At 40.4% G+C, this 11,622-nt stretch overlaps 1 long non-coding RNA gene across 1 annotated transcript in view; it reads right to left on the bottom strand.

The window, feature by feature from the left end:
• Nucleotides 1-966: 966 nt before the first annotated feature.
• LOC138439400 (uncharacterized) overlaps nt 967-11,622 on the bottom strand; it is a 37,848-nt gene continuing 27,192 nt past the window's right edge. The window contains exon 3 of the long non-coding RNA XR_011256718.1: nt 967-2,327. This is a non-coding gene — a long non-coding RNA (uncharacterized lncRNA). The remainder of the gene's footprint in view (nt 2,328-11,622) is intronic.

Genomic DNA, 11,622 nt, shown 5'->3' with positions numbered 1-11,622 from the left:
TACTCTTCATTGCAGTCAGAGGCTTCTTATTGTAGTTTCTCTTGTTGCGGAACACAGACTGCAGGGCATGAAGGCTTCAGTAGTTGCAGAATGTGGGCTCAGTAGCTGTGGTTCTTGGGCTCTAGGCACAGGCTCAATAGTTATGGCCCACGGCTCAGCTGCTTCACAGCATGTGTAATCTTCCCGGATCAGGGATTGAACCTGTGTCTCCTGTATTGGCAGGATATTCTTTCCCACTGAGCCACCAGAGAAGCCTCAACCTCGGCCAACTTTTAATCTATCTCTTTCTCAATTTCACTGTCTGTGAATTAAACACCTTATTATTTTCAGAATACATAATGTGCAGAGAAACCTGCAGGCAAAAATGTTTTTAAAGCTGGAGCTAAGGCACTATTCTGAACCCTGGGATGCTCTTCCAGGTCACTGTTTAAACCCTTTCGCAAATGTGCTCAGAGGACCTTGAACACAGTGGATTAGTGACTGAAGTAAGATCAGCTTACTTACAGTAAGCTTACAGTAAGATCATGTCCAGGTTTGACCTTTACATCACCAGGCATCTCTCTTCATAAAAGAACAATGAAAGCAGAAAATGCTCTATGGAAATCACTGTCAAATCTTTCACTGACAATTTTTTTTTTAAAGAATGACAATTTTGTCTCAGAGACTATATAATTCCTTTTTGTTATCTTGTCATCACATACTTTTAAGCCAACTTAGTGTCATCTATATCCATGACAACAGCTGTCAGTGCCTACTTCTGCCTTCACCATGGAAACCTGGAAAAAAACAAACATGATTGAGAGAAAAATTCCCAGAACACTGGATTTAATACAGAGTAAAAAAGGTAAGCTTGGCAAAGACAATAGCTATTAATATAGCACCTTGATAGTGACAGCAAAGTGGAGAGACTGAGTGTTTACAGTATATTATTAAAAGGAAAAGCAAGAAAAGTTGTGCTTAGGAGCATTTCTATTAACACTTTTATTTTTCAATTCCAAAGGTAATTCTTATTCATTCTAAAAAAGAGCCAATATTGAGAAAAATTCATTATGTGAATATTTTGATATATATTCTTCAATCTTCTTCATGCACACTTTAAAAAATCTTAGAATATAAAGTTTATATCTGTTAGATATAAACTCACCTGTGCAAGAATCATAACTCTTTAAACTCTTTTATATAAGTGAATTAATATTTTTTTCAAGCCCCTTTCCATCTAGGAGTAGAAACTGACTCTGTAGATTAAATATCCTTCCCCTTTCTCTGCCGAAGGCTGGGGGAAGAGAAGAGAAGACTAGTATCTGGTCTGAGCTCATTTTCATCTATCTACATTGGCCTCTTCACCTTTTGAACCTTAAAAATCTTTCCCTCTTCCACTGAGATGATGACTACACATACTGAATGGGAAGAGAGCAAGTGATTCAAGGAAATATGGGGGACCATTTCCTAACATCCCCAAAATGTGATTACATACTGTTTGGCTGACATTATTCTCTCATATGGATATTATAATTTACTTAACTACCTTCTCTTATTAGGCATTTTAGTGGGAATTTTTGTTTGCTTCCTTTGTACAAATTCCGTCATGTGAGATTGCTGCATCATGTGCTATGCTAATGTTTAAGGAATTGGAAACAAAGTGCCAAATTATCCTTGTAAGGACTGTAGGAATTTACCCTTCCATCATACGTATGAATTATTTGTACATTCCACACAATATGATTTTGATCTTTCTGAATTGAAATAAATCATAAAATTGATATATGCTAATTTAAAAAATTAAGCAATGCCGAAGACCAATTAGCAGAAAGTGAAACCCTGCTTCTCCCAACTCTACTCTCCACTTTTAAATCAATACCTGTCTAGGATTTTTTTCAGATACTAAGGTCAGTTCAGTCAGTCAGTTCGGTCACTCAGTCTTGTCTGACTCTTTGTGACCCCATGAACCACAGCATGCCAGGCCTCCCTGTCCATCACCATCTCCCGGAGTTCACTCAAGCTCATGTCCATCGAGTCGGTCATGCCATCCAGCCATCTCATCCTCTGTCGTCCCCTTCTCCTTCTACCCCCAATCCTTCCCAGCATCTTCGCAGAGTCTTCCAATGAATCAACTCTTCGCATGAGGTGGCCAAAGTATTGGAGTTTCAGCTTTAGCATCAGTCCTTCCAATGAACACACAGGACTGATCTCCTTTAGGATGGACTGGTTGGATCTCCTTGCAGTCCAAGGGACTCTCAAGAGTCTTCTCCAACACCACAGTTCAAAAGCATCAATTCTTCAGTGCTCAGCTTTCTTCATAGTCCAACTCTCACATCCATACATGACCACTGGAAAAACCCAGTAAGGCAGAGATAGGTAAATGATAGATAGAGAAAGGGGGTGGGGCAGAGAGAGGCAGAGACATATATATAATATAATGTAACACAGAGATACATATATTTAAAAAAATAGAAACGTATATATTGTTTTATAACTACTATTATAAATTGATTCATCCAATAAATATTATTGAATATCTACCATGTGCCAAACATTGTTTTATATACTAGATATTTTTCTGTCAATAAATACAGATCTGTATAATCATTTTAATGGTATTCCATGCTATAATACACCACAAATGGAAAACAAATTCTCTATTATTATCATTCAAAGCTACATTTAATTCTTATGCAACCATCTTTGTATATTTGCATTATTTTCTTAAATTTCCAGATAGGAAATGCTGAGGCAAAGGACATGCACATTAAAAATGTTCATACATATTCTCAGATGTATCCCCAGAGAGATGGTTAATTGCACCAGTAGTATACGAGAATTCTTGTTTCTCAACATCTTTACCAATATATGCACTCTTTACTTTTTAAATTTTTGCCAACAAGAGAGTCAAACAAACAAAGTAAAATCCCCCAACTTGCTATTCTATTTTGGTTTTAATTAGTTCAGTTCAGTCACTCAGTCATGTCCAACTCTGCGATGCCACGGACTGCAGCATGCCAGGCTTCCCTGTCCATCACCAACTCCTGAAGCTTGCTCAAACTCATGTCCATCAGTGATGCCATCCAACCATCTCATCCTTTGTCATCCCCTTCTCCTCTTGCCTTCAATCTTTCCCAGCATCAGGGTCTTTTCCAGTGCATCAGGTGGCCAAAGTATTGGAGCTTCAGATTCAGCATCGGTTCTTCCAATGACTGATTTCCCTCAGGATTGACTGGTTTGGTCTCTTTGCAGTCTAAGAGACTCTCCAGAGTCTTCTCCAATACTACATTTCAAAAGCATCAATTCTTCAGCACTCAGCTTTCTTTACGGTCCAACTCTCACATCCAAACACGACTACTGGAAAAACTATATCTTTGACTATATGGTCCTTTGTCAGCAAAGTAATGTCTCTCCTTTTTAATAGGCTGTCTAGGTTGGTCACAGCTTTTTTTCCAAGGAGCAAGCATCTTTTAACTTCATGACTGCAGTCACCATCCACAGTGATTTTGGAGCCCCAGAAAATAAAATGTCTCACTGTTTCCATTGCTTCCCCATCTATTTGCCATGAAGTGATGGGACCAGATGCCATGATCTTAGTTTTTTGAATGGTGAGTTTTAAGCCAGCCTTTTCACTCTTCTTTCACTTTCATCAAGAGGTTCTTTAGTTCCTCTTAGCTTTCTGCCATAAGGATGGTGTCATCTGCATATCTGAGGTTATTGATATTTCTCCCGGCAATCTTGATTCCAGCTTGTGCTTCATCCAGTCCAGCGTTTCTCATGATGTATTCTACATATAAGTTAAATAAGCAGGGTGACAATACACAGCTTTGATGTACCCCTTTCCCAATTTGGAACCAGTCTGTTGTTCCATGTCTAGTTCTAACTGTTGCTTCTTGACCTGCATAGATTTCTCAGGAGGCAGGTAAGGTGGTCTGGTATTCTCATCTCTTTAAGAATTTTCCACTGTTTGTTGTGATCAACAGTCAAAGGCTTTAGCATAGTCAATTAAGCAGAAGTAGATGTTTTTCTGGAATTTACTTGCTTTTTCTATGAACCAACGGATGTTGGCAATTTGATCTCTGGTTCCTCTGCCTTTTCTAAACCCAGCTTGAACATCTGGAAGTTCTCGGTTCATGTACTGTTGAAGCCTAGCTTGGAGAATTTTGAGCGTTACTTTGGTAGTGTGTGATATGAGTGCAATTGTGTGGTAGTTTGAGCATTCTTTGGCATTGCCTTTCTTTGGGATTGGAATGAAAACTTTTTAATTAGTACTTATTCCTCTATGCAGTTGAGAGAGCCAACGAAACTTCTGAGCAGGGAAGGACTTTGTTCATCAATGTGAGGACTGGAGTTTCAGGAGCAGACCTGGGGATGGGGAGACCTGATGAGAAGTACTGAGGTATGAAGCAGACTGTGAAGATGAGATTGACTTCAGGGCAGTCAAAGTCAATTAAAATTATCTGGATGAAATATCAAGACAGTGTGGTGTGATGTGATTATAACTAAGAAAGATCAAACTTTATATTTATACAAATATAAATTTTTTATCCTTTATATTGTCCTTCAAGAAAGAATTAATAAAGAGAGGATGATATGCATGATAAATCTGGGTACATTTAGCCAGTTCTATGGAGAGAGGGAATCTGACCCTAATGCTCAAGAATGAATGAATGATCTGCCCCAGTGTACCTTGGGGGAGAACTAGATAGTTCATTCAGATTGACCATGACCTGGATTTTTTTTTTTTCAATTCATCAGAATAATTTTTTTCCCCTGGAGGAAATCATGTTCATCATTAAGGAAAAAAGATGAAACATTACTAATATATATACAGTGAAAACAAGCATTCTTATCTTAAGATGGCCAGAATTAGAGATTACTTTCCTTCCCTCTCTGGGTATAATAATGATAATAGATCACATATTTCTAGTGCTTACTGTGTGCCAAAAACTAAACTTCCTTCATATATTAACTCATTCAACCCCCACCCCCCACCGCACACACAGCTCAGAATATTTTCAGTTTATGATCTCATTTTTTAGATGAGAACACTGTATCACAGAGTTCAGTAACTTGAACAACGTTGCAGGATTTATGAGCAGTGGATTTGGGATTCAAACCCGGATGGACTGACTTCCCAGCCTATTTACTTAATCTGATCACACTGCCCAAAGTACTTTTCAAGGTAGAGGGACGTTTCTGGACGCAAAGAGACAAAGGTCACTAAAAGGGCTTTACCTTATTCCCTATCATAGGGATGCTAAGCAGATTTCATCTACCTGACCTCAGAGCTGGTGAGGCTCCCTGACTGGTACAGGTGGACCCCAGAGGTTTGTCCATAGCTACCCATTATTACCATTTCTCATGTACCCTTCATGGGTTATAGAAGTATATGCATAGTGTTTCTATATAACTTTTAACAAAGTGGTTAAAAATTCACCTTGGACATTATTATTTTTCAATTCATAACTAACTCATTCTTTTTTTATCAGCTGATATTCCATTTCTTTATTTAACCAATTCCCTGGTAATAGATATTTAGACTGTTTCTAAACAATGCTCCAGTGAATATCTTTGCGTATATATCCTTTGCATAAGTGAAAACCACACTGTATTCCTAGTTGTGAAATTATTATATCAAAGAGTATATGCCTTTTAAAATTTAATAGATTGTACTTAATTGCTCCCCAAGGTACACCAATTTGCCATTGCCATTGAAGTGTATGAGAGCATCCAGTTTGTGGATTAAATATAGTTGACCCTTGCACAACTCAGAGGTTATGGGTGCCAACTGCCACAGTCAAAATCCACCTATAACTTTATAGTCAGCCCTCCATATAAATGGTTCTGAATCCTGGGGTTCAATGAACTGCAGATCATGTACATATTTAGTGGAAAAAAAAATCTTGCATAAGTAGATAGCACAGTTCAGACCAGTGTTCTTCAAGGGTCACCTGTAAATATACCTTCTGTCTGACCCTGCACCCTGACCTCCAGAAATCCATACCCTGATTCTATGCTTCTAGGAAGACTTTTGGTCAATAATTCTGCCCCCTGGGCAGAAGAGGAATACAGTGATAGAGGACACATCTATTCCTTTCATTGGATGGTTACGTCCTCTTCACTGTAAAATTAATGAACAGAAATTGTATGGTTAACTTAAGTCTGTTTGCTTAATTCTGGCTTATGGACAAAAGCAAATTTCTAGAGCCACAAATCTGTGCACAAGACCCCAAAATGCTGTGACCACATCAAGCACTGGTCAACACAGATGGGACCTTATGCTTCCAATGATAAGGCTTAAAATGAACATTGACTGGGGGCAGATGGCAATAGAACATGTAGAGCCTTGAAAATCACTGAAAGGACTTTGGCTTTTACTATGTGGATTTGAAGGACTGCCATCAGAGGAGGATCTTTAAGGGGAAAAATTCGTCTTTTCACTGGTCCTCCAAAGGGGTTTTGTGAGAACTTGGTTATTGGTGGCACATTTTTAAGCCCTCTACTTGCTTGTTCTTTCAAGTCAGAAAATAAATCAATCAAGATTTTACATGCGGTATCATTTAGATTTGGTGCTTAGGTTGTATGGCATGGCGGTAGCTGGATCTGCCCCACATAAGAAGATGAAGACCACGCATCACTTTACAGGGAATTTCATCACTGTTCTGTTAGGACCAGCAAGGATTTGGTCTTGAGTTATCAGTTGGACCACTTGGATTTGGGGCTGGATAATTTCTATGCTTTGTTTTCCTTGATTTCCTCTCTTCTGCACTCCAAGAAGGTAGTTAGGCTCTTTAAGTGTCCTTGTCTTCTTGTGTCTTTTTTTACCGGACTTAAAGAAAGAAACTTCTTAAAAATGGCTATTCCTGCCTTTTGTGAAAAAATTATGCTAGGAATCCAGGAGTGGGCAGGGAGGATGATGGATCGAGAATAGATCCTGGGAGAGGTAGGCAGCAGGCTCAAACTTGGTAGTGTTCCCAGTAGGGGGCAGGCAAGCTAGACCCAGACACAGAGATCTTAGCCTCTGCAGGGAATCTCTAACTTTGCAGGGTGGCCAGAATGAACAGGGACCTTGTGCCTTGGAAATGAGGATATGAGTGGTGACTGATGGAATGGATATGAGCTAGAAGTCTGAGGTCTTCTATTGTTTTCTAAATGCCCTAGAGCTCTCTAGACTCCTGTGTGGAAGGTAAGGGAACCCCAGGAATGACTGTGGTTGAATTTCTCACCAGCCTGGTGGAATGAAGATTCGATAATAATTAGATTTAGAAAAAGAAATGCAATACTTTGTTCATAATCTTTTAGCAAAAACACTGCATATTATATTTCTGATTGCATTACAGCAGAAGGTCTCCTTATTTTGTTTGATTAATTCTGTTTATACAAGGATCTAGTTGAGTCCCTTAAGCAAGTTACTTAAACATCCCATGATTCGAAATTCTCATTAATAAAATGGGGGAAATAATGGTACCACCTCATAAAATTTTATAATGATTAAATAAGTTAATTTACACAAAATACTCAAAATAATGTCTAGTATGTAATGTTTGTTGTTATTATTATCCTCTATTTAAGCCATTCTTTACAACCTCCAGACATCCTTTTGATCCACTGTAATAAATAATTAAAAAGTATATAACTCCATTGCTAACACTAGCGAGGGGGTACTTTTTCTGCCCCCTTCTGATGTCTATGTCAGAAGCTTTCTCTATCCCTTTTACACTTTAATAAAACTCTATTATGTAAAAGCTCTGAGCAATCAAGCCTTGTCTCTGGCCCTGGATTGAATTATTCTCCTCTGGAGGCCAAGAATCCTGGCGTCTCTCGCAGTTCCGCAACAACCTTTCATCTTGGGCCTCGTCTGGGATTCTTCAGGAAAAGAGAGGAACAACCCCACATCAAGGAGCAGTGGCTGTGTGGGCGCAGGAGGGCCGAGAGGAGCTACTCCATGTTCAAGGTCAGGAGGGGCGGCCGAGAGGAGATACTCCTCGCCCAAGGTAAGGAGCAGCAGCTGCGCTTTGCTGGAGCAGCCGTGAAGAGATACCCCACATACAAGGTAAGAGAAACTCAAGTGACGGTAGGTGTTGCGAGAGGGCATCAGAGGGCAGACAAGCTGAAACCAGAATCACAGAAAACTAGTCAATCTAATCACACTAGGACCACAGCCTTGCCTAACTCAATGAAACCAAGCCATGCTGTGGGGGACCACCCAAGATGGGTGGATCACGGTGGAGAGGTCTGACAGAATGTGGTCCACTGGAGAAGGGAATGGCAAACCACTTCAGTATTCTTGCCTTGAGAACCTCATGAACAGTATGAAAAGGCAAAACGATAGGATACTGAAAGAGGAACTCCCCAGGTCGGTAGGTGCCCAATATACTACCGGAGATCAGTGGAGAAATAACTCCAGAAAGAATGAAGGGATGGAGCCAAAGCAAAAACAATACCCAGAAGTAAGGTCCAATGCTGTAAAGAGCAATATTGCATAGGAACCTGGAATGTTAGGTCCATGAATCAAGGCAGATTGAAAGTAGTCAAACAGGAGATGGCAAGAGTGAACGTTGACATTCTAGGAATCAGTGAACTAAAATGGACTGGAATGGGTGAATTTAACTCAGATGACCATTATATCTACTATGTGGGCAGGAATCCCTTAGAAGAAATGGAGTAGCCATCATGGTCAACAAAAGAGTCCAAAATGCAGTGCTTGGATGCAATCTTAAAAATGACAGAATGATTTCTGTTCATTTCCAAGGCAAACCATTCAATATCACAGTAATCCAAGTCTATGCCCCAACCCGTAACGCTGAAGAAGCTGAAGTTGAATGGTTCTATGAAGACCTACAAGACCTTTTAGAACTAACACCCAAAAACGATGTCCTTTTCATTATAGGGGACTGGGATGCAAAAGTAGGAAGTCAAGAAACACCTAGGGTAACAGGCAAATTTGGCCTTGGAATACGGAATGAAGCAGGGCAAAGGCTAATAGAGTTTTGCCAAGAGAACACACTGGTCATAGCAAACACCCTCTTCCAACAACACAAGAGAAGACTCTACACGTGGACATCACCAGATGGTCAACACCGAAATCAGATTGATTATATTCTTTGCAGCCAAAGATGGAGAAGCTCTATACAGTCAACAAAAACAAGATTGGGAGCTGACTGTGTCTCAGATCATGAACTCCTTATTGCCAAATTCAGACTTAAATTGAAGAAAGTAGGGAAAACCACTAGACCATTCAGGTATGACATAAATCAAATTCCTTATGATTATACAGTGGAAGTGAGAAATAGATTTAAGGGACTAGATCTGATAGATAGAGTGCCTGATGAACTATGGACAGAGGTTTGTGACATTGTACAGGAGACAGGGATCAAGACCATCCCTGTGGAAAAGAAATGCAAAAAAGCAAAATGGCTGTCTGGGGAGGTCTTACAAATTGCTATGAAAAGAAGAGAAGTGAAAAGCAAAGGAGAAAAGGAAAGATATAAGCATCTGAATGCAGAGTTCCAAAGAACAGCAAGGAGAGATAAGAAAGCCTTCCTCAGCGATCAATGCAAAGAAATAGAGGAAAACAACAGAATGGTAAAGACTAGAGATCTCTTCAAGAAAATTAGAGATACCAAGGGAACATTTCATGCAAAGATGGGCTCAATAAAGGACAGAAATGGTATGGACCTATCAGAAGCAGAAGATATTAAGAAGAGGTGGCAAGAATACACAGAAGAACTGTATGTACAAAAAAGATCTTCACAACCCAGATAATCATGATGGTGTGATCACTCACCTAGAGCCAGCCATCCTGGAATGTGAAGTCAAGTGGGCCTTAGAAAGCATCACTACGAACAAAGATAGTGGAAGTGATAGAATTCCAGTTGAGCTGTTTCAAATCTTGAAAGATGATTCTGTGAAAGTGCTGCACTCAATATGCCAGCAAATTTGGAAAACTCAACAGTGGCCACAGGACTGGAAAAGGTCAGTTTTCATGCCAATCCCAAAGAAGGGCAATGCCAAAGAATGCTCAAACTACAGCACAATTACACTCATCTCACACGCTAGTAAAGTAATGCTCAAAATTCTCCAAGCCAGGCTTCAGCAATACGTGAACCATGAACTTCCAGATGTTCAAGCTGGTTTTAGAAAAGGCAGAGGAACCAGAGATCAAATTGCCAACATCCGCTGGATCATGGAAAAAGCAAGAGAGTTCCAGAAAAACATCTATTTCTGCTTGATTGACTATGCCAAAGCCTTTGACTGTGTGGATCACAATAAACTGTGGAAAATTCTTCAAGAGATAGGAATACCAGACACCTGACCTGCTTCTTGATAAACCTGTATGTGGGTCAGGAAGCAACAGTTAAAACTGGACATGGAACAACAGACTGGTTCCAACAGGAAAAAGAGTATGTCAAGTCTGTATATTGTCACCCTGCTTATTTAACTTATATGCAGAGTACATCATGAGAAATGCTGGGCTGGAAGAAGCACAAGCTGGAATCAAGATTGCAGGGAGAAATATCAATAACCTCAGATATGCAGATGACACCACCCTTATGGGTGAAAGTGAAGAGAAACTAAAAAGCCTCTTGGTGAAAGTGAAAGAGGAGAGTGAAAAAGCTGGCTTAAAGCTCAACATTCAGAAAACGAAGATCATGCCATCTGGTCCCATCACTTCATGGGAAATAGATGGGGAAACAGTGGAAACAGTGTCAGACTTTAGTGTTTTGGGCTCCAAAATCACTGCAGATGGTGACTGCAGCCATGAAATTAAAAGACGCTTACTCCTTGGAAGAAAAGTTATGACCAACCTAGATAGCATATTGAAAAGCAGAGACATTACTTTGCCAACAAAGGTCTATCTAGTCAAGGCTATGGTTTTTCCAGTAGTTATGTATGGATGTGAGAGTTGGACTGTGAAGAAAGCTGAGCGCCGAAGAATTGATGCTTTTGAACTGTGGTGTTGGAGAAGACTCTTGAGAGTCCCTTGGACTGCAAGGAGATCCAACCAGTCCATTCTAAAGGAGATCAGCTTTGGGTGTTCTTTGGAAGGACTGATGCTAAAGCTGAAACTCCAATACTTTGGCCACCTCATGCGAAGAGTTGACTCATTGGAAAAGACTCTGATGCTGGGAGGGATTGGGGGCAGGAGGAGAAGGGGATGACGGAGGATGAGATGGCTGGATGGCATCAGTGATTCGATGGACATGAGTTTGGGTGAACTCTGGGAGTTGATGATGGACAGGGAGGCCTGGTGTGCTGCAATTCATGGAGTCGCAAAGAGTCGGACACGACTGAGTGACTGAACTGAACTGAACTGATTTAAGCCATTAGAATTCTTATTATATCCAAAATTGCAAATTTTTGGCTTGATGAAAAGAAGTGGTGGGAACTCACTAGGCTGGTAGCTCAGGTCTGGCTTCAAGTCATTTAAAGCCTGGTACAGTGGCAGATCTTCCCTGGTGGCTCAGAGGTTAAAGCATCTGCCTGCAATGCGGGAGACCTGGATTCAGTCCCTGGGTTGGGAAGATCCCCTGGAGAAGGAAATGGCAACCCACTCCAGCATTCTTGCCTGGAAAATCCCATGGACAGAGGAGCCTGGTGGGCTACAGTCCCCGGGGTCACAAAGAGTCAGACACAACT

This window comes from Ovis canadensis, chromosome 4, assembly GCF_042477335.2.
Source record: "Ovis canadensis isolate MfBH-ARS-UI-01 breed Bighorn chromosome 4, ARS-UI_OviCan_v2, whole genome shotgun sequence".
NCBI classification, from domain to species: Eukaryota; Metazoa; Chordata; class Mammalia; order Artiodactyla; family Bovidae; genus Ovis; species Ovis canadensis.
The sequence above is the reverse complement of the archived record's forward strand: the minus strand, read 5'-3'. Positions and strand labels throughout refer to the sequence as shown.